The 24,876-nt window shown below is 58.8% G+C and overlaps 1 protein-coding gene across 4 annotated transcripts in view; it reads right to left on the reverse strand.

The window, feature by feature from the left end:
- The window catches only part of LRFN5 (leucine rich repeat and fibronectin type III domain containing 5), a 63,075-nt gene extending 41,329 nt beyond the window's left edge, over positions 1 to 21,746 (reverse strand). For 3 of the 4 annotated variants that reach the window (XM_075504030.1, XM_075504031.1, XM_075504028.1), the window contains exon 1: positions 21,086 to 21,746. The gene's annotated coding sequence lies outside the window, so the exon portion shown is untranslated. The remainder of the gene's footprint in view (positions 1 to 21,085) is intronic. The other variant, XM_075504029.1, reaches the window with a different exon arrangement.
- Positions 21,747 to 24,876: the final 3,130 nt, after the last annotated feature.

The following is a 24,876-nucleotide window of genomic DNA, read 5'->3' on the forward strand; positions in this document are numbered from 1 at the left end:
GGATCGAGAGGGGGGAGGGGACAGTCCGCGCTTGGAGATTCGGCCGATTTTTCAGTTGTTCATCTGTTTGTGTTTGCTACAGCAAAAAAAGAGAGCAGTGTGCCCTCACCTGCAAACCAGCACAGCTGAGACAGAGATGACGACAGCGGATTTTGCTAGGAGTTTTTTAAGCGGTGTTTCACTCTGAACTGAACAACCTTCAATCTTTTTTCTTCAAAACTACTACTGGGGAGCCCGAACACCTCAGACGGCCAGGAGCCAGTATCACCGGCAGTCTCCACAGCACCCATGGCAGCAGCGGAACAGTGCAGCAGTCCTCAGCATCTGCAGAGGGATCTCTGCATCCAGCATCCCAGCTTCGCCCAACACCACACACTCCAGGTCCCCGCAAAACCCATAATCCTGGGGCAGGTCATTCCGAAACTTGTCCTAAATGTAAGAAAAAGTCACCAAACCTGAAATATTTTGAGCAGAGCATTTTGTATTCCAAACGATGGCATTTTTTAGCAGAAAAGTTTACTCAGAAAACTTCCAAGGTATTTCCTGATACAGAGCCTGCCTGTCAGTGACAATTGCAGGAAACACCCAGAGGCTCAAGCCCAGCTAAACCGTGGATCCTGTGCCCCCAGGGATGGGGAGAGCCGGACAGGTCCGGTGCGGTGGAGGGGACGGCGGGGCAGGTCCAGCGCGGTGGGCCCCGGCGCTGCCCGCCGAAGGGCCGAGCAGCTCAGCAGAAGCCGGAGCTGGCCCTGCCCGGCCATGCGAAGGGCGAGGCAGGCTCAGGGCAGCAGCAGCAGCAGCGGCAGCAGTGGCAGCAGCAGTGGCAGCGGCAGCGGCAGTGAGCTGCCCCAGCTCCGCCCCACCCGACACCGCCCGTGCCCGCCACGCGTGGGCAGCTGCCCGCGCCGCCCGCCGCAGGGCAGCCAAGGCCGGAAAGCATCCGTCGGGAAGAGGGCCCGGACAGCCACGCGTTTCCCCCGTCGCGAACGCCCCGCGCAGGGGAGGAGGTTTCCGCAGCCCCTCGGTAACACGGGTGGGAGCGAGGGCCCTCCGCGACAGGACGCAAAGCTCTGCCTTTGGCAATCGCGCCGCAAATGCGGCGCTTTCCACAGCTACCATAAACGTACCACTATAATTTGCCAACATCACAACTTCTGTTGTTTTCTCTTTAAGTTTCACTGTACTGAAGAAAGCAACAGAAAAGCAAAAGCAACTTACCCTTCCCGTTGCACTGAAGGCTCTCAGCTACGCAAATACTTTTTCATGAGCTTAATTTCTGCTGCAAAGAACTGATGCTAATTGAATGTCTTTCAAGAAGAAAGCCTTTTACTGAAAATAAAATTTTATTTTAAGGAATCCAAAACTTTTTTTTTTTTTAATTTTCAGCTTTGATATCAAAGTTCTCCCTTTTCTATCTCTTCTGCTTTGTGCTCTTATTTAATTTTGTAACTAAAAATGGGGTGGGGGAGATGGAGAAAAATAAAGTACTTCAGTTTTCCAGCATGGGGACAGATAAGAGCAGAGCAATGCTGCGGGCTGCACTTTGAGTGCTCACAGGCCTGACGATCATTGTCAAGTTAGTTTGCCACTCAGCAGTTCAAGTACCACTGATTTTGTGAGCACGGTAATGCTACACCTCTCCCAGAAACAGGACTTTTAAGTCTTTTGAAAGATATATGCCTTCTATATATTGCACTTACGCTTTATTGTCAGGATTGCACATTTTACTCATCAAAGAGGCTATTTTGTGGTAATAATGGTGCTACATTTGTCTCACAGGTACTAGCCCGGTGTTGCAGTAGGGGACGAAGGTTAGCTCCTTCCCTGGCTGGGTCGAGCCTTTTCAGCCAGTGCTTCGTCCCTGGCTGCCACAGACGCCTCTGAAACGCTCTGCAAGTCACTGACTGCTTCAGAGCTCAGTTCCTACTGGAAAATCCCTCTTCTGCCAGTTTTATCTATCTGGCTGCAAGCTCTTCAGAGCAGCACTTGCGCGTGCAGCACACACACGGTGGCACGTGGCGAGTGAGCGTCCACCCCCTGCTCCCGGTACGGAGAGGGCGAATGCAGACCCCAAACCACTGGCACAGCCCCGCCGACGCTCCGTGTCACACGCCTGAAAAGCCGTCACCTGGGGAGGTCTGTCTGTCTTCAGGGGCTGCTGCAGTCATCCCAGGCTGCTGCTCTCCACTCTGCCTCCCTCTCCACAGCACCCGGTGTGGAAGAGGGCTTCTCTTGCCCAGACACCACCCTGCGTCGCTCCCTCTCCTCAAAGAAAACGCGCGGTCTCCTTTACGCTCCAGCACCCAAGGAGCCGCCAAGCGCTGGCTTGAGGGCGAAGGCAAAGCCATCCCTCCTCCTCCTCCCCTTCTCCAGCAGCAGCACCGCGATTTCCTTGCCCCACAGCGCCAGGCGAGCTCTTCCTGAGCCCCACTGCTGCACTGAGACGCTAACGAGCTGGAAGTTAATATTGGAACTGGCTGGAGACAGCGACTGGCACTGGCCCGGCACTACAGATGAGGCTGACTGTCACATCGGGATTCATCAGAAAGCGCCGTTTCAGAGGGGAGAGACCAGAGGCTGGTGGCCGAGACCTACCTCCCTCACTGCCGCTCGGCCGCCCAGGCTCGGGCACTCAGCCACCATCACGCAGCCTCTGCCAGCCCCGCGGCACCAGGGTCCGGCCAGGCATCGGCCAAGCCCAGGCAGGTGTGGGCAAACCGTGCAGGTCTGGACTCGATTATCTTAAAGGTCTTTTCCAACCTATACGATTCTGTGATTCTGTGATTCTGTGAAACAACCCAGGGTGCTCCCGGAACAGCCACACCTGACTCTGCTGTGGGCCAGGGCAGAGGCGTAATCTGCCTCCCTCTTGCCTGTTGCTTTCGGAGTGAGCACTGTGACCGCACTCCAAAACCAATCTGCACATGGGAGCGCTCGTCCCGGCTGGGCTGAGCTGGGGGCTGAGCCCTGGGGTGGAGGGGGAACCCCGGGGTGGAGAACTGAGCCCTGGAGTGGGCACCTGCCTGGGAACCTCCCCCAGCATCCGCTCGTCCTCCCGGGACGGGAGAGCCATGCCGGCCACATGCCAGGGCACATTTGCCCAGGGCAGCACAGAGGAGCTGGAACAAGGCACACGCCTGCTGCAGGTGACTCTGCTGGAAAATAACTCTTGCTGTGCCCACCCCGTTCCCGCAGAGACACCTGCTGCAAATGAATGAGCTGGTGACCTAGGAAAGCTCGCTGGCACACCAGCTCTAGCCCTCCGCTCCGACGGCTACACGCACGTTACTTGCTGATCACCTGCAACCTGCACCCACTTTGGGCAGAGGCGCAGCCTGTACGCCTGTCGCCAGCAAGCGGGGCAAAGCCCACCACTGTGCTCGCCTGGGCACCGGCAGCACTGTGTGCTGCGCTCGCCTGCGTGCCAGGAGCGCACCGCACTCACCTGGGCACCCGGTGCCCGGCACCTGCAGGGTGACTGCCCCCGCCAGCAGCAGCTCTCTGCCCGGTTCGGACACCTCCATGCCACAACATCTCTCGGTGCAGTCCCCTTGTCATGCCACCAGCTCACCAGCAGCCAGACCTGTGAAATGGGTGTCCAAGCCCTTCCCAACGTGGGATGCCGAACCAGCACCTTCCCTCCTCCAGCGCCGGCACTGCACCGCTACGAGGAACACCCAGCACCTCTCCCCCAGCCACCGGGCAGCACCTGCTAATTATAAGCTTTCCAGAATAAACTTCCTTGAAGTGTTTGAGAAAAAAACTTAAAAATAAAACCAATAACACTGGTAACAGTAACTATTATTATTTTTAAAAGAAAGCCACTGTTGCTCCGGCAGATAGAGGCAGTAATCTCCATCCTCTTGTTCCCTACTTTTCACAACCAGGGCCAAGCAGCATGGAGAGACAAAGGCGAAAAAAAGTAGGGGTAGTTGTGTATGGGGAGGGCGAAGCAATATATAAATGGTCTCCACGGACAAGAAGAGCTGTAGGCCAGCCAGAGCCTGCAGGCAGGACCGAGCCGCAGGCAGAGCCCCCGCCTCTCAGTGCTGACGACCTGCCGCCCCAGCGGAGGCAACCCCTCACCCTGCGCAGGGACGGGTGCCGAGCTTCCCCCCAGCCGAGATCTGCCGTAAGGGTGGAATTGCCCAGGCTGAGCAGCACTGACTGAGAAACACTACAGGGCAGGAGCTGACCCTTGGGTTTGCTTTTATCTAGTCACTGAAAAACATCATGAAACTTTATGGGCACGTGGAAATACCCAGTAGCGGCAGACCAGCGTCTCTCAAGCATGACCAAGAGCAGCCACAGTGCTCCCAGGACCCTGCCGGAGGCAGCACTGACAGCCCGGCCAGCTCCTGAGGTGATGCCTGGACACCGCAGCGGCAGGTATGTCCCTGCTCCAGCACCAGGACCTGCTCGGCTTTGACAGTGATGGGGCAAGAACCGACACCAGACAGGAGCAGCAGCAGCCCAGTGTCACCCTGCCGCTCTCGGATCAACCGTGACCAGGGGAAGCACCTGGAGGCACCAGTGACACGTCCACCGCTGCCCAAACACCACCGGTACCACCCAGGAGCTGCAGGGAGAAGAGCAGCCACAACAGGCTGTGTTCGAAACAGCAGGCAGCAGAGCTGCCAGGAACGCTGCCCAGGAAAATATGAACCCTTTTGTTCTCAGGAGCGATGCCCTTAAGGCATGAAATTACTGTCTTTGAACTGAAGGAAAGGAAGAAAGCGAATGCCTGCTATCGCCTGCTCCAGCAATCTGCCTCGATCGTCTGCTCCAGCAATCTGTCTCGGGTGCCCGAGCCACCCCTGGGGACCCCCCTTCACCCCTGCCAGGGAGGCTGCCCCGGCTCCAGCTGAGGCTCCCCCAACCAGATTGCCATTAGGTGCCCACACCAGCCCCCTGCAGAAGCAGCCACGCATTGACTGGCCAGCAGCAGCAGCAGCCACAGCAGAACGGGGAAAATGCGCTGCAGAAGATGTGGATCGGTACCAAGCAGCACAAGCGCGGTCTTATCTGCCAGGCTCTGGCATTTAGAGATGACACGGGGGAAATGAGTTTCTTACCCAGCAGTGCAGCAGAGCCACGGCATGAGACAGCTCACACCACTAGAAAGGAATATTGCAATGCTTCACTCTGCTTTACCCGTTTAAATTAGGGGAATGTGCTACTTTGCTATTTGCAATCAGTTAAACTCTCATTTACATATGCACACAGAAAAACAAACAAACAAATCCCCAAAGCACTGAGCAATATCTCCTAGCCATACCACAGCAGCCTTTCTTTCACACAATCTCTGAATGAGATCTGACTGTCCTTACTGCATCCTCTTGGTGTAAAGAACTGTCTTTATGTGCAATTTCCTTCCGACATATTGACACTCAGCACATGCACCCACCATGGCACAGCTGGAAATATATTGGAAAAGCCTTTTCACAAAGCAAAGTGATTCCATTTTGAAGGCTGGTGCCCCTCAGTAACCGAGTCTAATGAAATCGCAGAGCGGCCCACACTCACAGTGGAAGGATTCAGCCATCAGCTCTGTCCTCTGCGGTAACACGTGGAGATAGATTGATATAATGTGAAATATGGGCACCGCGTGGGACACAAGCATCGTCACCTCCGCAGAAGTGATGAGACATCGCGGCCCAACAAATGGAGGTTTCCTGCAGAAGGATGCACCCCACCGCCCAGCTGCCTGCGCTGGCAGGACGGGTACATGGGAGCGCGTCGCCCCGACAGGCACTGCCGCTCACCGGGGCACTCCCACCGCACTCATCCTCCTCCTCCCCACAGCATCAGCCTCACCAAGTTTAGAAGGAAGCCCAACAACGCTGCACGCGATGGGGGTTACGCAATGCCCCCTCCTTCCCTCTCGCCCCGGGAACCTGTGCCACCCATCAGCACGTGTTGAGGCCACCCTTGAGACACGGTGATCAGCCCTGCCTGCTGCTCCAGCCCTGCTCCAAAACGGCGCTCGGAGCACTGGGATCCTGCCCTCCTTCCCACTTACAGCCTGGCTGACACAACCAACCCACCAGGCTCGTGGCTCAATGAAAACATCCGTCGTCACTCGGGACAGCACTAGCGAGGCACAGGCGGTCTCAGCCCACTGCACCGAGCGAAACATCGCACAGAGCAGGGTTTCAGCAGTCCTGGGCTCTGCCCCTGGTTTGCTGCTCCAAGTGCACGTAGCTGCTGCTCAAGAAGTCGCATCAGCCTCCCGGGCTGCCCAGCACCGGACCCACAGCAGTTCCCTGCCCAGCGCATGCTCCAGGCACGGTGCTGGCCAGCTGCCGTGCTCGGCATCACTAACACGAATAAAGCTGGTCTGAGACTGCCGGAAAGGAAGAGCTTGTGTGAGCCCTCCTCCACGGCCCAGAGGAGTGGGAAAGCCCCACTGTGCTCAGGAGCAACCGTGGAAGTCCCGGCCAGCATGGGCTGGCCTGAGCCTTGGCCACCCGCTGCCACCCCAGCTAGGATCCCACTCGCCTTTGGGGATCCCACTCGCCCTCTCCTCACCCAAAGCCTCGGCCGCGTTAACCCTTTGGGAGGAGCGCACCGGGTGCTGCTGGCCAAACCGCACGTGCCAGGCCATGCCCCCCTGCCACAGCAGACACGGCGCTGCTGTCAGGGCGCTGCCCTGCCCCAGGAATCAGCCCCAGTTTTGGGGTCCCCAAGGACGGCGGGTGCGGCACGGGAGGTGCACAACTCTTGCCCCAGAGAGCGATGCTCGCCGGCAGTCCCTGGGCACAGGGTGGCAGGCGGGGAGCCACAGCCAGGGTCAGCTCACCAACCCAAAATGTGTGGCCACACAGAAGCCCCTCAGCCCCAAAGGTCGGGCTCGGCGCGGTGAGCACGGGGAGCGAGGGGCCGGAGGCTGGGGCACAGGGACCGAGCACACCCAGACGGCCGGGCACAAGGAGCTGCCGCCGACCGGCACAGCTGGAACCGACCAGCACAGCTGGAACCCACCGGCACAGCTGGAACCGACCGGCACAGCTGGAACCCACCGGCACAGCTGGAACCGACCGGCACAGCTGGAGCTGCTGCTCTGACAATGCAGAGAGAAAGCTAACATTTGCAAGGATGATAACATCAACTTCAAATCAAGTCAGGGATGTAGGCAGGTTGCCGTTTCCATTCCTGTCCTCATTTGCTGGGGAACTGACTTCCCTCCATTGTTTTTTTCCCCTTCATTAACCGGTAACAGGTATCCTCCCCCCCTCAGCCCCTCCAACTACCATTAACTCAGTCATACGCCATTATCTTGGCTGCGCGAGTGTTGGCTGGTAATTGGGAGCGCTGCGGAGACCGTCGTTCCCGGATGCCCAGAGGTGGTGTACTTGCAATTAATTTCATGATGAAACAGCACTCATGCATCAACACGAACTGACATTTAGAAGTATTTAGATACCGTCCTACTGCAACGTGATTGTATCATATTAGTGTACACACTTCTTTATGGGAATGAAAGCCATGTCAAAGTTACAGCCTTAACCAACTCCACATTTTAAAGGAGGCAGCACGGCAGAGAAAAAAAGAAAGTAAGACATTGCATCACACAAGGACGGGAAAAGGAAAACTGTCAGGACAGCTGATCACTGCCAGCACGTGGAAACCCACTCCAAGCATCACGGGAGAGCTGCTAGGCTGTGACTTGGGACCATGGAGATCCCAAGCTTTCACCTTTGTCCTCCCAGGAAACAGGCTCAAATCTTGTAACTTTGGGAAGGATTTGAAGCAGCTCCTTGAGCTTCATGGAGAGAAGCAGCACCTGGGAGGCGTAAAGCATTACAAACATTGCAGCGGAAGGCGTCAGTCCCAGGAAAACAAGGCTGCTGTGAAGGGTGCTGACCGGCTGAGCGCTCCGGGCAGACACGCTGCTGGTGCCCACCGCGCCAGCGCCGGGAGAGGGGCTGGGAGGGGCGAGAGCCACGCTCCCTCCCGCTCCCCTGAGCCCCCATCTTCTGGGGAAAAGGCACGGAAAGGACGGACGTCTCCTCTGCTGGTACCAAAGTTGGGAAACCTGTATTTTAACCCCTGTCTTTGAATCCCGGTTGCCATGGTTACTACAGCACGGCCTCACAGCAACTGGGAAATTGGCATTAATTTCCCCCTGCACCCAAAAAAGTACAGGCTTTTCTCCTGTGATAGGTTTTTCTATAAGGAGAGTCACGATTTTACGATCTAATATCTCGCAAACTGTCAGGATGGAAATAAAGGTTCATTCCCCTGGAAGGCAGGAATCAGTCTGCTGAGGGCTTGGGCTTTCCCCTGCCCTGCGGAGGGCGAGGGCGAGGGCAGGGCGAGGGCAGCAGGGGCGAGGGCAGCTCCTCCTCTGCAGCATCCCCAGCCGCTCTGCTCCGCTCCCCTCCACGCCTGCACCCCAGGGCCGCCCTCCCACCCTCCTCTGCCATTTACTTTTTTTGGCAGGGGGAACAGTTTACTGCCGGGGCCTTATTTATTTTACCTTCTGTGCCTAGTATACTGTAAAGACAGCTGCCAGACTACTGGCAGTTTGGGGTTTTCCTTCTGACAAACAGTAACTGGCAGACAAGCAAACTCCCTGCAAAGTGCAACCGAGAAACTAAGTGCTACAAAATAACGGCAATTTATTCCAGGGTTTACAAGTCAGTCTTCGGTCCTCAGAGATAATTCTCTTTTGCTGTCAGGTGCTTATATTACTCCAGCACTGCCAGGCTACATGAGCTGCTTTCATGTCTGTATTTGCACACGTGTGTAGATACCCCTTTTCTTCGCATTATATTTGCATGCAACATGCAACGGGGGAGGCATTGCCTCATCTGTGCTGCAAACTAAGCGTAATTCTGTCATGAGATTGCATGGAAAACCAGAGCATGCCTCTGACTAGTATTTGTTATTTTGGACAGTGAAACCTCCTGGTCTTTCTGGAAAGTTCTGGTAGTCTGGAAACACCTTTTGTACCTGCCCGGTCCCAGCTATGCGCTGGGGCTGGGCTGGGCAAGTTTCATGGTATGCCTCTCGCCTGGGAGCAATCACCTCTCACTGAGATTTAAACTTTAATCTCCAAATCCACTGAATTAGCCATATGCTACTCTTGAGTTATTCGTGTACGGTCTTACTGATGTAAAGGAGGTTTTACATTTCTATTTCTTCACCCCTCTTTGCTGGCAGAGGTGTGCCCAGCCTGTGCATGGCTCTGATGCCAAGGCACCACAAGACACCAACAAATACTTCTGAGCTCCCCTTTTCAGAGCAGGGCCATGCAATCGCTATGGAAAACATCCGCAGTCCTCTGCCTTCCCTGGACTTCTGGGATGTAATCACACAGCCCAGATCTGAAGGATTTCCCTGTGTACAGGACTCACAGCATTTAGGACCCCTCCAAAGGGAACAGATGTTTTAGCCCCCATTTACGTCTCCATCTGCATCATGGCACTCGAGCAGTGGTTCCCAAGCCCACGCCGCGGTGCCACGGGCAGCTGGAAACACGGTGCAGCACCAACGGCAGAGCCTGAGCTGGGGACGGGGAGGGGAGCGTGGTCACTCACGGTCACCCACGTAGGGGGTACAGAGGGCACATGCCATGCCCTCAGACAGACCACGTTTTGGACACCATTTGGTGAAACGGTGCCTTCTGAGCCATGCTGAACATTAAATACCCAGCCTAGATTGAAAGCATTTCATAAAGCAACACGGTAGTAAAAGCCTTAACAAAAACCCCTGTTTTACCTAGTGCTCGGCAGTAACCCCGGGCAGCTACTCCAGCGAAGCCGTGCAGGTGCAGGGGCTGGACATCTGTGCTCTGGAAGACCAGGAAAGCCAGGTCCTGCTCTCCCCCCTGCCGTTCCACCCATCCATGCCCCGTGCCTGGAGGAGCCCCGTCTGCGGCTCCTCAGCCCAGCGAAGGCAGCAGGGCCAGTGCCGCTGGGCAGCACTGGGTTTCACCTCCCCAGCAGGCAGCACCAGAGGCTGGAGCAGGTTGATGTGGTGGGATAAGACGTGGTGATGGTGGGTACCGCTGCTGCCTGCTCGCCCTGTGGCCGGGGCCTCCCCCGGGAAGGCGGTGAGCGAGCGCAGGTGCAGGGGATGAGGAAACGGCTGTACAGGATCAGACCAAAGCTTCATCCGAGCTCACCTCCTGCTAGGAGCCAGAGAGGTCGGGGGCAGACATTTGGCAGAGGGCACGGCAGAGCGGGCAATCTTGGGGAGTCCCCCCTCCCCTGGCTTTCCCCTGGCTCTGTGCAGGGCAGGGAGAGCGGCCCGAGGGACGGCTGCTCCCTTCAGCTCTTGCCATTCTGGTTCAGAGGGCAGACACGAGCGAGCCACCGCGCTGGAAAGCAGAGCTCAAGACTCTGACCTGGCTGGCATCCACATCTTGACATCAGCAGGTCAGCCTGTCACTAATTGAATTATACCTGCATTACTTAATAAACAAAGAATACTCTCCACATTATAACAATGTAATCCTTTAATTGGTTTATGAGCGCAGAGTCCCACGGGGAGTGTCACAAATCCATCAGGATGCCCTGAGCACTGCATTTCTGAGCTGGAGAGATAAGGAGTGTCATAAGCCGGCATTCAGCTCTGGGCTGAGCCGGCAAGGGAGCCAAGCCAGCACTCCGCTCTGCTCCACACCACGCCGCACCGCGCTGCCAGCACTGGCACCGGCACCCGCACCGCTCCCACGGGCTGCGGAGCCACCGCCGCTGGCAGGAGCAGCTGAGTCAGACCCCGTCCCGCCAGCACTGCGGCCCTGCCCGCGGAGGCACCCCCCATCGCAGGCCGTCTGCCCACCCCGGTGTGCCGGGGTGACCCCACCGCTGCGATGCGTGCTGCAGAGCCGTCCCAGAGCAGGCACATGGTGCCCCTTCCAGGCGGAACGCGAGGGGACGGAGAGTGCTGCAGCCTCCTCGGGGCACTCCAGCCCCTAATCCGCGCTCAGTCCATCAGATCTTACCAACGCAAGTCCCGCCTAACTCCCCAAACACACACGGTGCGGACATCGGGTCCTCTTCACCCCTCATCTCACCCTAGAAATCCTCTTCTGTTGCACCACACAACTCGCTAACATAGACGTAAACCACGACTATGTCCATGAAGCTTAGCGTGCTTTGAAAAGGCAGCGGAGCCTTGGCAGAGGGAGGCCACACTTAGCAGAACTCGGATATCCTGCTCCATGACACCCTGTGCACGCAAATGTCAGTTCAGGATCAAGCCACTAGTGTAAAAAACCCCACTTTCGCATCTTAATACTCAGCATTACTTCCAAAGCTTGCGCTGCTGGCCAGACCGAGGTTGAGGAGGGGACAGGGCACAGGGCAACGCAGCTGCAGCGGGAACCCCGCGCTCCCACGCGGCAGCCGCCCTCCCCTGCGCTGTGCCGTGCTCACGGGGTGCCGCCCGCTCGCGGGAGGACGTGCACTGCTCCACAGAGATGTTTGGTTTAGGTTTGCCGTGTCCAGCATTACAGGAGAAACACACTGCGCCCTCAGAGTACGAGCGATTCTTCTGGTTCATGTGGTAATGGTAATGCTGTTGCCCTTCGCTCTCCTCTTTTATCCTTCACCTCTCTTCACATTCTCAATATAAATCAAGGAAGAATTACAGACCTTCGGGGAACCATTTGGGTATCTGATTTCATGTATGGCCTGAATTTCAGCTGGCGATGAGCAAGTCTAGCCTCTCCACGGCATTCTGAGTCTCGCATCCTGCTGGCCACAATTTCACTCCTCATTATTGCTATTTATTTATTGTTATTATTTTAACTTTCCAGATGCAATTTAAATACAGTCACATGGTCTCCACATAGGTGTCTTTAATGCTTCTAGAAGAAATTAAGCTTATTCAGTTCAGCTCTTGGTACCCTTCAGTGAAACCGCGGAAGACAATAATACAGCCCCTATGCGAGCAGCAAGGGGCTGCGATGCTCGAACAGAGCTCCTGCGGATCACGTGGCTGAGCAATGCAAGCAATCAAAGGGCATTTACCTAAGCAGTTTATCTTATACTCGTTTTTATATACTGCACAGTGCTACGCTACTAAAGCTCATTTTAAAACTATTTTCCTAATTTGTTCCCTTAGAAATTAATACAATCTTCATTTGGAACTAGCAGGCGGCTGTAACTATCCACCCTGACCTACTGCGTCTTTTTCCACGGTGTTTATCGTGTTTTCCTTGTATGAACAGGGAAGGAAGCGGGGATTACTTCAGTCCACAGAAGGTGTTTGTTTGCAGAACGCTTCTTAAATAAAACAAGTTAGAAACAGAGTGTCTGACCCAGGGCAGCACTGGGCAATAATGAGCACAACAGAAACGCGAGCCCTGGGGGAAGCAACCTCCCATTTCCACCACCGCACCAACACGTCCACAGGTCAGGCTGCCGGAACGCGAGCAGCGAGCCGGAGCAGCGACCCGGGGCCCGCGGGCCCTCAGCCAGGGCGTCCCCCTCCCCGGGAGGTGCCCGGCGCCCCGCGCTTTGCGGGGGCTCGCGGGGGACGCCCCAAGGGCCTGCGCCGCAGCGAGGCGCGGGGGGGGGGGGGGGGGAGCCTGGGGGGCGGGGCCTCGGCTCCAGGCAGCCCGAAGTCCCGGGGGGGGGTCTGGGGGGGGGGGGGGCCTCGGCTCCAGGCAGCCCGACGTCCCGCAGCCGCTCCGGGAAGGGGGGAAGCAGGAGGCGGGCAGCGGCCAGCGCTGCTCCGGGGGCTCCTGGCCGCTCCCGCTCTGACAGCCGCACGGCAGGGTTCGCCCGGGCAGCGGCACCGCCGGGTCCGTCTGCACGCCTCCGGACCGCGGCGTCGGGGCAAGCAGGGCCCCGGCACTGGGCAGAGCCCGGCGGGGGCCCGCCAGGAGCAGCCCCCGTGACAAGCAGCCAGCCCGGCAGGCCACCTGCAAGTCGCTGCTGCGGGTACGAGCCGTCGCGTCGCACCACCCTGCTCGGTCAGATCACACCCCGTCAGGCCGGGGACCGCGTCGTGACTCCTCGAGACTCAACGCTAATGGCCGACACTCGCTGAAGACCACCACATGGCACGCAAAGAAATACAAACCTCCCCCTAAGCCGGTAGCCTCTGCAGAGCCATATTTTACTGTAAACCTCCCACCCCACACAGAGAACTGCTAGGCACTGTGATTTTTATGGCTTTCTATTACATTTTTAAAAGCCAGCGTTTTACAGCATGCATAACTCCTCTATTTCCAGGAGCTTCTCCACGCCGAGGGGTTTCAGAGAACGCCCTGTGCCCCCCGCCCCGGGCAGCACCGCGCCTCAGCAGGGACACAGCTACGCAGGCAAACGCACGTCTCGCGCACGTGGGGCTGCCCCAGGGCTGACGTTAAGCGTGATCCTACACACCTGCAGTAACAAGGGTAATGGCACAGCCGAGGGGGCCCAGAGCCAGGAACACCCCGAGGCGCGTGGACAGTCCCACTGACTGCAGAAGGATTACTCACGTATAGAGTTAAGCCTACCTAAGTATGTTAAGCGCCAGTCTGGAAGAAGGACGACACCGCCCGTGCACCGGGCCCTCACCAAGGACGCAGCGAGACAAGAAGCCACGCTCAGCTCCTGCACCAGCGGAGCTCTGACATGGCCTCCAGTGGCTACTCCAATGATGCTGGAGGTACAGAATTACACCCTGGGGTACAGAAGTTTTCTGAAGAAACTATTAAAAAAACCCAAAAAACTGCTTTATAGCACCAGGATAAGACAAAAGCATCGCTCTGCAACTTTTAATTGCAAAAACAGTTGTGAGGGCAATGGCTGGCCTGAACAGCCATTACAGCGAGTTGCTCACTGTGGGAGCACAGTATTCACCCATCACCGCACGCACAGGCAGCTATGCACATACTTCTGTTTACCAAACCAGGAGCTGAAATATCTTCTTTCTGTCTGGAACAGGAGCAAACCTCCTCATCTCGGACAACCAAAGAGATGCCGTAGGGCACTAACCACACCCCCATGGGTATTTCCAACATGCACTAGACCCTGACGGGAGGGCTTCTCGCTGCTTGCCGACACGGGGATGCAGAGAGGGGAGGCATAAGTGGGCCATCTGCGGTGCCCACCCGCAGTGAGAGGGGGGCTCTGTGCAAGGGAACAAGGAGCAACTGGAAAGGAGACTGCACCCTCAGAACTGGTCACTAAGAGCAATCCTTGCCACATGCTTGGGGACAAGGACACATCTGTTTGGAGCAGCCCAATCCATGACTGCTACGGGCAGGGCACCGAGTGATGAGCAGCCCATGGAGGGGTCCCTCTGCGCACGCTCTGCTTGCAGATGCCGGGCAGAGCCTCTGCAGCAACATGTCACCCGGTGGGCCGGTCCTCTCCACGTACACCCCATAGTCCCAGTCCCCAGCACAGCGCATCACAGCTCTTCCCAGCCTGTGCGCCGGCTCCCTTCCTGCTATTTCCCCCAGCAGCAGGGCATGCACGCACAGCTCGAACACAGAGAAGTCACAGAGGCACAGCACGGAGCTGGGATGTGCAAGAAAACCTCTCTAGGATCCAAAGCCATAACCTATAGGGCCCAAGTGCTGTATGAGGAAAGGCTGTCATCCAGATCTACCTGCAGCGCATCCCCAGCCCCACCACAGGCCGTGCCAGAGGACCCCTGCACAGCGCCGGTCAGGACCCTGCCGTTGTGCATTGGCAAACACCACTGGAGCCTGAACTGGGACTTGTGCTGTTCTCGTCTCGTTTCCTTACGCCACAGCAGTGGGAGGCACTCGGTTTTCTGTGTCAGCCTGCACGGGTTCAGTGGTAGCACCCAGGGCTCCGCCGCTCTCCCGACCAGGTGCCACCGGCCTGCAGACCCCTCTCCCACGGCCGGGGCTCGGCTGGCGGGAGGAGAGCGGCGGTCGCTGCTCTGGAGCTGCAGTTTGCAGCCTGGCCCCGACCTGTGAGAGCAGCACTGCTGCAGCCAGGCTCCAGCAGAGATGAGATGCAACGCTGACGTGTCAGAAGGAGCCCCGCGCACAGCAAATCTGCCCACAGCACAGCAAAAACAGCTTCGTACAGCACGGCAGAGCTGAATCACGGTCCCGAATAGAAGGCTCTCTTGTGAAACACCACGTACCCAGCAGAACCACTGAGTCACAGCTGACAAGGCGACAAATCCTGCTCGCCTTACTCAGACCTGCTCCCACAGAGCCGTATCAGGGGGTCTTTACATCAAGTATTTTAAAAGCGCGTTGGTGAAAACAAAAACAATGCAGCTACCAGAGCACCGGCAGTGCTGCCGACTGTACGTGCCTTTCTTTGCTGGGGCAGAGACTTCACGTAACGGGTAAACTCTTAACTCTGGCTAAAACCCAGAGAAGTTTAACCCACACCTCACCCACGTGCAGCAGAACATCTCTGCATTACTTCTCAATGTTGTTAAAGAAATCCTATCCCAAACCCTGAGACCGGCAGCACTGTCACCAGGGTACTGAAAACAGATTTTGGGGCTTCCTCTCGGTGCTTTTTCTTCCTTGTATGTGTTTTCCTTGTACGTCTGCTGTATTACAGCTGGAGGTCAGTCTTTCTGCTACGGGAGGCACTCAGCTGTCACACCCCACTGCTGTGAGCTCTTCTGTCAAGCTCAGGCCTCCTGCTCCTCTGTCCCCCTTGGCCAAGCAGAGAGACTAGGAGGTACAAAAAAATTAGAAATAAATACCCAGGGAATATCAGGTATCTGGCAACACAACAATGCTGAGGCAATGAAAACTAAAGAGTTTTATCTGTCTCCAGTCCAAAAGAAGTCCAACATGATCTTGACAGAGAAGCCCAAACAAAAACTTTAAGGGAAAAAAAAGATATTCCACTTCAAATTAAGGCTAGCTAATCATGTTTTCATGGAATTGTTTTGCTAAGAGACAGTTCCTGGTGAGAAACTTCATCTAGAAGAGCAACCTCAAAAGCAAGGCGTTGGACACGGGTTTTGCAGCATCGGGAACCAGCTTCAAACACTCAGAGTTACTGCTGGCCACATGCTACGCAATTAGAGAGGCATTCACCGAGGTTCCCATTATCGCTTGAATTAGCCACTTGACAAATCACCTTTTGCATTATTCAGCCTGCTCGGGGCAAATATTATTTGTAGAGTGATTTATTCCACGGGAACACGAGACCTGCCGCCCGGCTCAGGCCGCAGGTATGGCGTGCCCAGCCTGCAGCCCAGCCAGCCGCACCGAGGCAGGGGACAGCGGGCCAGCCAGGACAGGGGCACGCAGGCAGGGAGCCCTTCGGACACCACAGACTCCCTTAGACCCCTCTAAAGAATGAGACAGTTGAGCGGTTAGAGCAGCTGCCATGTGAATCTGTGCCTGCCGGCCCTTGGCAGGGCAGGGCTCCTGGCACCACACCGTTTCACTGCGCTACGCACCTCTGGCTAGTGGAGCCCGGACCCCCGACCAAGGGGCCAGAGCTGTCCCGGGGGGCACAGCGCCTGTCCTCGGGCTACCCTGGGCATGCCGCGACCCGGCCCAAGGGGCTGTGGGCCAGGACCTCCTCCGAGAGCCCTGCCTTCACCCTCTCCTCGCCCCATCTCTTCCCCTGTGAATACCAATCCTTCTCCCTCCCTCTGGAGCCTCTCTTAGTTCTCCAAGAACTGCCAGTGAGAGCCGCCACAGGAAAAAAAATTATTGTCATTACTATTTCATGACGGGCTGCAGGCCAGTCAGACAGCCATTACTATCATCACCACAACCCAACGAGCGATCCTGTTTGTTGTTTGGGAGTACATCAGAGGTCTCCATCTCTCCTCAGGAGCCCCACAAGCCCTTCGCTAGCTCCAGAGAAATGCATACATGGACACAGACTCACCCCTCTGCAGCAGGGATATGTGGGAATACTTATGACAGCCTGGAATTAGGGCACTGTCTTTCACCCCTGCGTCTGTAACACCATTTCCACAACACGACCTGGGCTGCTGTTACCACCCCTCTCCACCCCAGCACACAGGGACACCGCTGCTCAGATCAGCTCCTCCGCCAGCGGTTCCCGCCGTGCTGCCGCGGAGCGGGTGCAGCACGCAGCAGGCTGCCCGGCACCGCCGGCTCTGGGCTCCAGCCGCGGCAGCTGCGGCACACCAAGACCCACAGCTCTATGGGAACGGGCCGCTGAGTTCATCTGTGAGGGAGAATCCCGCTCCCTCCTCCCTGAACTCCTCCCGGTTTCCATCGCAGGGTGGGTCCCGCCTCAGAGCTCCTACGGGATGGGGCTGCCCGGCAGGAGAACCGACGCCAAAGGCACCCCCCGGCTCCCTGACCTGCTACACGCCCCAAGCAAATGAGAAGTTACTTCTTCTTCAAGATTTGTCATTTTGTTTTCAAAACGATGTCTCAAACTTCGGGGTACCAGAAGGTATATCTGACGAATTAGAAGGAAATGTTTCTATTTCGTCACAAAGTACAGGATTAGTTGATATATATTTCTAGAAAGAACGGTTCACTCTTAAGCAACAAAACCTTATACTGGTTTGGGTTTGGCTTTCCAGGCTTGAGCGTGTCTCCAGTATTGTTTCTGTTCAACCACATTTCTTTCTGCTATCCATCTACATGGACAACATGCTTTTATTTCCAAAGCATTTTAGGTAACTACCTCAAGAACAGTTTTTATTTAAAACACACAAAGGCACACTCACACCCCTCTCTTAGCACGAAACTCATCAAATAGTGTCAGCAAGCACATTTTAATAGCACGATATTGAAAAGTAATTTTACTACTAGCTAGAAAAGCCTGAAGACTGCACAGGATATATTTAGATGTGTATAAATAGACAACACTCAGTGATGTCTGGTCAAAGGAGTACAAATCTTCCCTAATGCATGGAATATGCCTGGCCCAAAATGCTTCAATAGCACTTAGACAAGCCTTTTCTATTTGGCTCAAGTTCTGCAGGCCCATTAATAGCAAAGCTATTAGAATGATTTTCTGGACTGGGTGCTTGCTCAGAGAATATTCAAAAGATTGCTCTATAAAACTGAACCTGTTACCACATCTGAAAGCATAGGCAATATTGATCAGCAAGGGAAAGCCATTAGCTCTCCAGCATCTGAAATATCTGCATGTGCCCCAGCGGATGGACGAGCCCTCCAGGCACCTCGGGGTGCTCCACCTTTCCCAGGCGCTTTCAGCTTGCAGGCACCTTTGCTCGCCAAGCCCGTCCCTCCTGGCACACCTGCCTTTGCGTCTCAACTCTGGGGCAGAAGCCACACACTCAGCCACCCGCAGTGACGGCAGCCCTCAGGAGAGCTGTTCGGGGAAGATCTGGTTCCTCCTCGCCATGCTGCTCTGCCACATTTCTTCTCGAGTTCCACCTATTTTGTCCCATACACCCAGTCAGCCCGGTTCCTGGGCTGGGCAGCCAACCCCTACCCTTCTTCCCCTGTCTTACCACCGCAGCCTGCCACCGTTCATACCTATGGTGGCAAACAGGAGCCTCTCCAGACAACAAGAGTTGTACAAAAAATTCAACCCAAGCCCTTAGGAAACCATCCTGAACAGTGCTGCACCACAGGGTCCAGCCCCTCTCCTGGTCACAAACAGAAGACAGGAGCGCTCAGCCCACCAGCTCTCGCTGGGACAGGACAGTGGGGAGTCCACTCCTGCAGCTGCATGTGTTTTGGTAAACAGGTTCATCAGTTCAGCTTTGAACTCGTACTAGGCACCTGAAACATTCAGAGTTCACTTCCACTGACTGCACTGCCATGATAAAACCAGTAATTGCTCTTTCTGAAAGCAGAAAGGGGAGCTAATATGCCAGGAAAAGCTTCTTAGTGAGGCTTGTGACTTGAGGCCTAACTGGCAAGCTCTGGTATGCATTTTGATACAGTCTTACGCATTTAAATGCATTTATTATGCATTTAAACAAATGTATAATCCCTTGAGTACAGTATATATTTAGAAACGTAGATCAGGAAGGTGTTTGGGCACTGAGAACACTCGGGCTCTGGTATGGCTCTTTGTGCAGAATCGAACCCGACTCCCAGATCAGCAGAGAAATCGCTGGGCCTTGCTCTGGAGCGCACTGGCACGCCTCCACCTGCCAGGACAGACCGCGGCAGCACCACGGAGCCCGGGGCTGACACCAAGGCGAAGCCCGTACATAGCCCACAGCGTTTGGGGAATGTCTCTAAGCCACCAGGGAGGATGGCCAGAGTCCCTGGGGCAGCACAAGGCGCACACAGCCCCGAGTACCCAGCCCAGGGCAGCCCCACCGTACCGCGGCAGAACCGGTCCCAGCATGAGTGGTCAGTTTGGGCATCTCCGCACCGTGCTCCTGGACACACCCTGGCAAGGATCAGTACTGCCAGAGCCAGCCAGGGCCGCTCCAGACAGACAGCCACCTGTAGACAAGCAACGCTAACCAAAAAGGCTCTAAAGACCAGGGATGGATCCATCTCATCTCACTGGTTCGTTGTCTGGCCGCACTGACTTAACAGGCCTGGGCACACCAGCACTCACCCGAGGATGCTCAGAAGGAACAAACCGACGCCCCATTGCTCTGGGAACATGTGAAATGTAAGCGTGGATGGGAAAGATCACTATCAAGACAGCACAATGACCAAGGCGCAGGGACTCCTGGCCTGTCCAGCTCCGTGACAGTCAGCTGGAGGCTGTAAAGGGCTGGGCTTAGCTGGAGGCACCCAGCTTTCCCACCCCCAGCCTGGGGGATTGGCGAGGTCATGTTCATACCCACAACTGAGACTAACACATGCTTCTGCTCTAGACACTCAACGCAATGAGAAACAGTGCATGCCCCAGAGACATGCTGGACCAGGTGAGAGGGAGAAGACAAAGGTGCAGGAGAGGAGACACTGCTGTCCAGTGCCACAGATGGAAATGAGAGAGGGCAGCGCTCACGTTAACTCTCATGGCAGACCTCAGCGGGCTCCCTGCCTCTCCCAGCCTGAGCTGGCAAGCACAGGAAGGGGCTTTCATAAGTGCTTCTAGCCGAACTGTGCCCCTGCCGCCCTAGGAGCGATGGCCCCTCAGCCCAGGCCTGTGCACGCTCCCCTCCGCAGGGCCCTCGGCCCTGGCTGCTCCCAGTAACCAGGAGGTTCGTGTGCTCCTGACACCAACGTGGCTGTCGGGTTTCTGCTGGCTCCTCTACAACTGCTCTGCCATCTCCCCTAATGGGAACCTTCCAGCAGGAAAAAAGGTTTATCTTGTCCTACATTCGCTTTCCTGCAGATGAGAAGTGTTCGCTACACAGAGGACAGAAGGGAGGGGAAGGCAGAGCAGCGCATATGTATCCTGGGACGCCGGGGACAAGCGGCAGCCCTGCAGGACGGAGGAGCCAGGAGAGAGGAGTGTGCCCGGGCGAGGGCTGCAGGACGGGGCGACCGTCAGGAGGGCAGGGGAAGGCGAGAAGAGGAAGCTGGGGAGCCGCGGATGCCCCTCTCCCGCCGGAGGATCGCCGCACCGCTCCCAGCGCCGGCGGAGCCGAGCCGGCCCCGGCCCTCGCGGGAGCGCCCCGGGCTGGTTCCGCGCACGGCGGCGGCCCCGCGGCGCCTCCGCCCGGGCAGGGGCAGCGCCCGCCGCGCCGCGCCTCGCCGCAGCGCTCCCGCGGCACCGCGCGGGCGGAGACGGTGCACCCGCGGCTGCGGACGGCCCCGCCGCGCTCCCGCCGAGGGCCCGGCCCGGCCCGGCGGTGCCGGCGCTCCCCGGGCGGCGGCAGCAGCGCGCCGCGGTGCGGTGCGGAGGGGGCGGCGGCCGCCGCGGCCCACACGGCCCTGCAGCACCCCCGCCGCGGGCGGCCGCCGGCGCCGTCCCGCGGGCAGCGGCGGCAGCGCGGCCCGGCCCGGCCCGGCCGCGGGGCACCCGCCCCGCCGCGCAGCCTCCGCGTCGCTCCGCGCCGCTCCGCGCCCCGCGCACCCCGCGGCCGCCGCCCTCCCGGGAGGGGCGTCCCGCCGCCGCCGCCGCTCCCGGCCCCGGCCCCGTCCCGGCGTCGCCCGCCGCGCTGCGGGGCTCGCCCTGCCCGCGCCGGCTCGGGACCCCGCCGCGGCCGCCCCCCCCCGCCTCCCCCGCGCCCCGTCCCCCGTGAGTAAGTACCGCGGGCTGCAATGCAGATGGAGCCGGGCACGGCAGCCCTCCGCGATTACCTGGCGCCTCCCGGGGAAGGACGGCGTCCGGAGCGCTTCCCCTGCAGGTGCGGCCGCGGCCGGGCTCCGGCGGGCTCCGGGGTCTGGCGGCAGGCAGGCTGGCCGCCTCTCCGCCCTGTGCCGGCGCTCACCAGCCGCATCCTAGAGCGGCTTCGCGGCGGCGGCTGCCCGCGGCCGGGGCGGGCAGGGCAGCCCGCGCGGACGGCCCCATGCGGCGCGGCGGCGCGGCTCCGGCGGCGGGCAGCGGCAGGCAGCGCACATGCACACACGCACGGGCGGCGGCGGGCGGGAGGCGGGGGGACGGCGCGGGGCACGCAGCGGCGCAGCCCGCCGAGCCCGCTCGCATCGCCCCGCCGCGGGCAGCCCGCTCCGCTCGCCGGCCGGTGACCTTGCCGTGTACCTGCGCCGGGTTAATCCTCGCAACGCGCTCCCGCTCCGCGCCCCAGCTGCGTAATCCTGCGCGCCGGGGCGCTGCCGCTGGACGGACGGAGGGACGGGCGTGCGGACAGACGGTCGGGGACGGGCCGAGGAGCGCGGCCGCGGGCAGCCCCGCCGCCGGGCCGGCGCCTCCGGGGGCGGGGGGCGGGGGGGGGGGGGGGGGGGGCAGCTACAGCGGAGCGGCCGCGCAGCGCGCAGGGGCGGCCGGCGGCAGGGCCATGCGGCTCCGCGCCGCTCCGCGCCGGGCGCGCTCAGGCGGAGCCGCCGCGGCGCCGGACGCTGCGGCGGGGCAGGGCGGGGTGCTCGGCGCCCGCGGCTCGCCCCTCCGCGGCGGCTGCTGCGCCCATCCTCCGCGCCGCCGGCTGCCGCCCGGCCCCGGCCCCGGGCAGCCGCGCCGCTCGCTGCAGCATGGAGGCAGCCGCCGCCTCCCCCGCGCCGCGCCGCGCCGCGCCGGGGCGGGCTGGAGGAGCCGGGCGCCTCCCCGCCCCGCCGCACGCACGGCTGAGCCGCAGCCGCCCGGCCGCCGCGCAGACGTGCCGCCGGGCCGCCCCCCGCCGCGCCGGGCACGGGGCTCCGCTCCGCCGGGCGGGGAGCGGGCACGGGCAGCGCAACCGGCACCGACACGGGCACGGACACGGACACGGACACGGACACGCCTCCGCCTGTCCCGCCGCGCCGGGGCCTCGCGGCGGCGGCGGCGGCGGGGACCGAGCGCGGCCGCGGCCCTCGGGGCGCCCCCGCCCGCCCTCCGCCGCGGCCGCAGGGGGCCAGGAGCCCCGCGAGGCTGGGACGCCGGGGCGGCGGGGGCCGCGGGGCCGGGCGGGGGCCGCCGTAGCCCTGCGTGGTGCGTTCGGGGTTGACCTGATCGCTCTCCGGGGAACGCACTCGCAGAATTACCCCGCGGCGCCAGGAGCAGCCACGCGAGGGGAAGAGGCAGCGGCGGAGGCTCGGCTCTGACCTGCATGGTGGCTCGGCTTCTGCGCACCCTCCGGGAGGCAGGCAGCCGGCAGCCTGCCCGCGCCCTGCCCGCAGCCTGCCCGGCGGACCCGTCCTCGGAGCGCCTGGTCTGAGGACACGGGCCTTAACACCTGACTTGTAGGAGGGGATGATCCTGGCAGGAAAAGGAAAGGCTGGCTTATCTTTGGGGTCAATAAATTTGGGAGCTTTTAGGGATTTAGTGATCGTTATCTGCCTCCGGGGATCGCTAACGGGCAGGAGAGTGCATTTCATGCTACAAAATACTGACACCTTTCTCTAATGCTCCTTTGGGAGAAAATGTCGGTGATGTTGCAGACCGAAGCAGAGCAGCAGGAGGAGCGCTGTCTGTAGAGCCTTGAAGAGGAGCTGATGAACCTCGTCAGCCGCCAGTGACCCTGCACATGGAGGGAGGCGCAGGCACGCGCCCTACACCCGCTGGGCAATGGGCCCCGTCTCCTCGGCCACCCTCCTCTTGGGATGGCAGGCAGCTGCCTGCTCTGCTGGGGCTGCCCAGGCCTGCTTGGCTTCTCCAGCTTAAGCGCTCAGGATGCTGTCTGCAGCCGGACCAGCACGCAGGGCAGTCACTGCCGCAGGGTGCAGGGGAGAACTCATCCACTGCTCTGTGCGCTCAGGGGCAACAGAAGCAATGCTGCTGGGACACGTAGGCGTTTTGCTGGGCGTGCACGTGGGGGGAGCCCCGTCCCAGAAGAGGAAAGATGCAGTGACAGTCCTCACGCCTCTCTGCTGATGCTTTGCAAAAGATGTTCGTGCCCTGGGATGCAACGTCTGGCATCAGTGCGGGTGAGAAAAGGGAACACAGCAGTGCTCCCAGGCGCAGGACTGTCCATGCGACCTGAGAAAATGGCTCTCCTTGCAAACTCTGAGGTGGAAAAGGAGTTTGTTTTTGTGGTCTCCACAGCAGCGTGTGACACTGCGCTAGGGAGGAACGCACCTCCCAGAGCAGCAGCCATCCTCTGCCGCTGAAGCTGGGAGGAACACACCTCCCAGAGCAGCCGCCATCAACAGCCGCTGAAGCTGCCCAGGGCCTGGCAGCCAGGCTGGGTCTTATAAGTTAGTGTTTATCTCCATGTCCCAGCTTCTATTTCATGGAGCTGGTTCGAGTTGTTAAGGGGCAGAGAGGCTAAAATACTGGCAGGAGGGAATGACTCTAAATCTTCTACTCCCTTGAGGGAAAGCTCATGTCAATAAGCTGATTTTGCTAGGGTTGGCTCTGCGGTTACTTTTCCTAACACTTGGTTCTAGCACAGTTGTCCTTTGGAGCTGGAGACAGTCTCATGCTTGGCCCTGATTCAGCTTTCACAGCGTGCTCTCCTCTGGAGAGAGCAAAGAGACAAGAAGATGCTCCGTGGTAAAACGTCTGTTTTCTTGGCTGATGTCTACCAGATTAGACAGTCTTCTTGGGCTTCGTGTTCAAGCATTTGCTGCTCTGTCGGTTCTCGGCTGCCCCAGGAGCAGGATAGCTGGCATGACGGTGATACCAGCTGTGCGGCTGGCATTGGGAAAGGAAGCAAGTGTCTGGGTACGGCTTTGCTGGCGAAAGGGAAACGACAAAGCCCAGTGGGAACTCAGTGGAAGCTTGCGCTCAGAGCCTTGTGTATAGTGGAGGGTACGATGGTTTGCTACCGTCCTGCACAAACACGCCATGAGGACTGCTTCAGGACCATTCTGAACTGGTACCGTTACAGCACAGTCCAGAAACTCGGCATCCTTGCAGGCAGTTACAATAACATCCTGCACTCTCTGGCCTCAGCAGTATGAGCAAGGGCAGCTGCGGCTTCTTCGCCAGCCTGAAATCCGTGTTGGATGTGGGATTGAAATGGCACCGCTGCCTTGTTAACATACCCGGTGGAAAAACTGCTCCTCCCTGGTGCGTCTGGGAGCGTGGGGAGCTGTGGATGTGCTGGGGAGATTCACTCCCTGCTGGGTGAGATGGACAGCCAGTCTGTCAGGTCACTGGATGTGTCTACAGTGATGTCTCTGACTTCGTGTACTCACAACATGTCTCTTCCAGCCACCTCCCACTCCCTCGGCCTTGCCGTCAGGCTGCCTTGTGGGTGCTGCTCCACAGCAGCAACAGGGCAGATGCGGGGGTCTTTGTGTGAAAGCAGGGCAGCCCCGAAGGCATCGGGATGCTCTTGGCTGCGATCTGCTTGCGGAAAGCAAGCCACTCCAGCTGCAGGAGATCATGTGTGTCCCCTCCTGGGAGCACAGCATCAGTGACAAGCGTGGACCCTGGATCTGGAGGACCAGTGGTTGTATGGTGACTTGCCTTCAGCTCAGCTGCTCAGTGGGTGATGCTGCTGGGCAGTCCGGCTCTGCCCGGCTGCCCCTGTCCTGGAGGCTCTTTGTGCTGG

This window comes from Mycteria americana, chromosome 5 (genome assembly GCF_035582795.1).
Source record: "Mycteria americana isolate JAX WOST 10 ecotype Jacksonville Zoo and Gardens chromosome 5, USCA_MyAme_1.0, whole genome shotgun sequence".
NCBI classification, from domain to species: Eukaryota; Metazoa; Chordata; class Aves; order Ciconiiformes; family Ciconiidae; genus Mycteria; species Mycteria americana.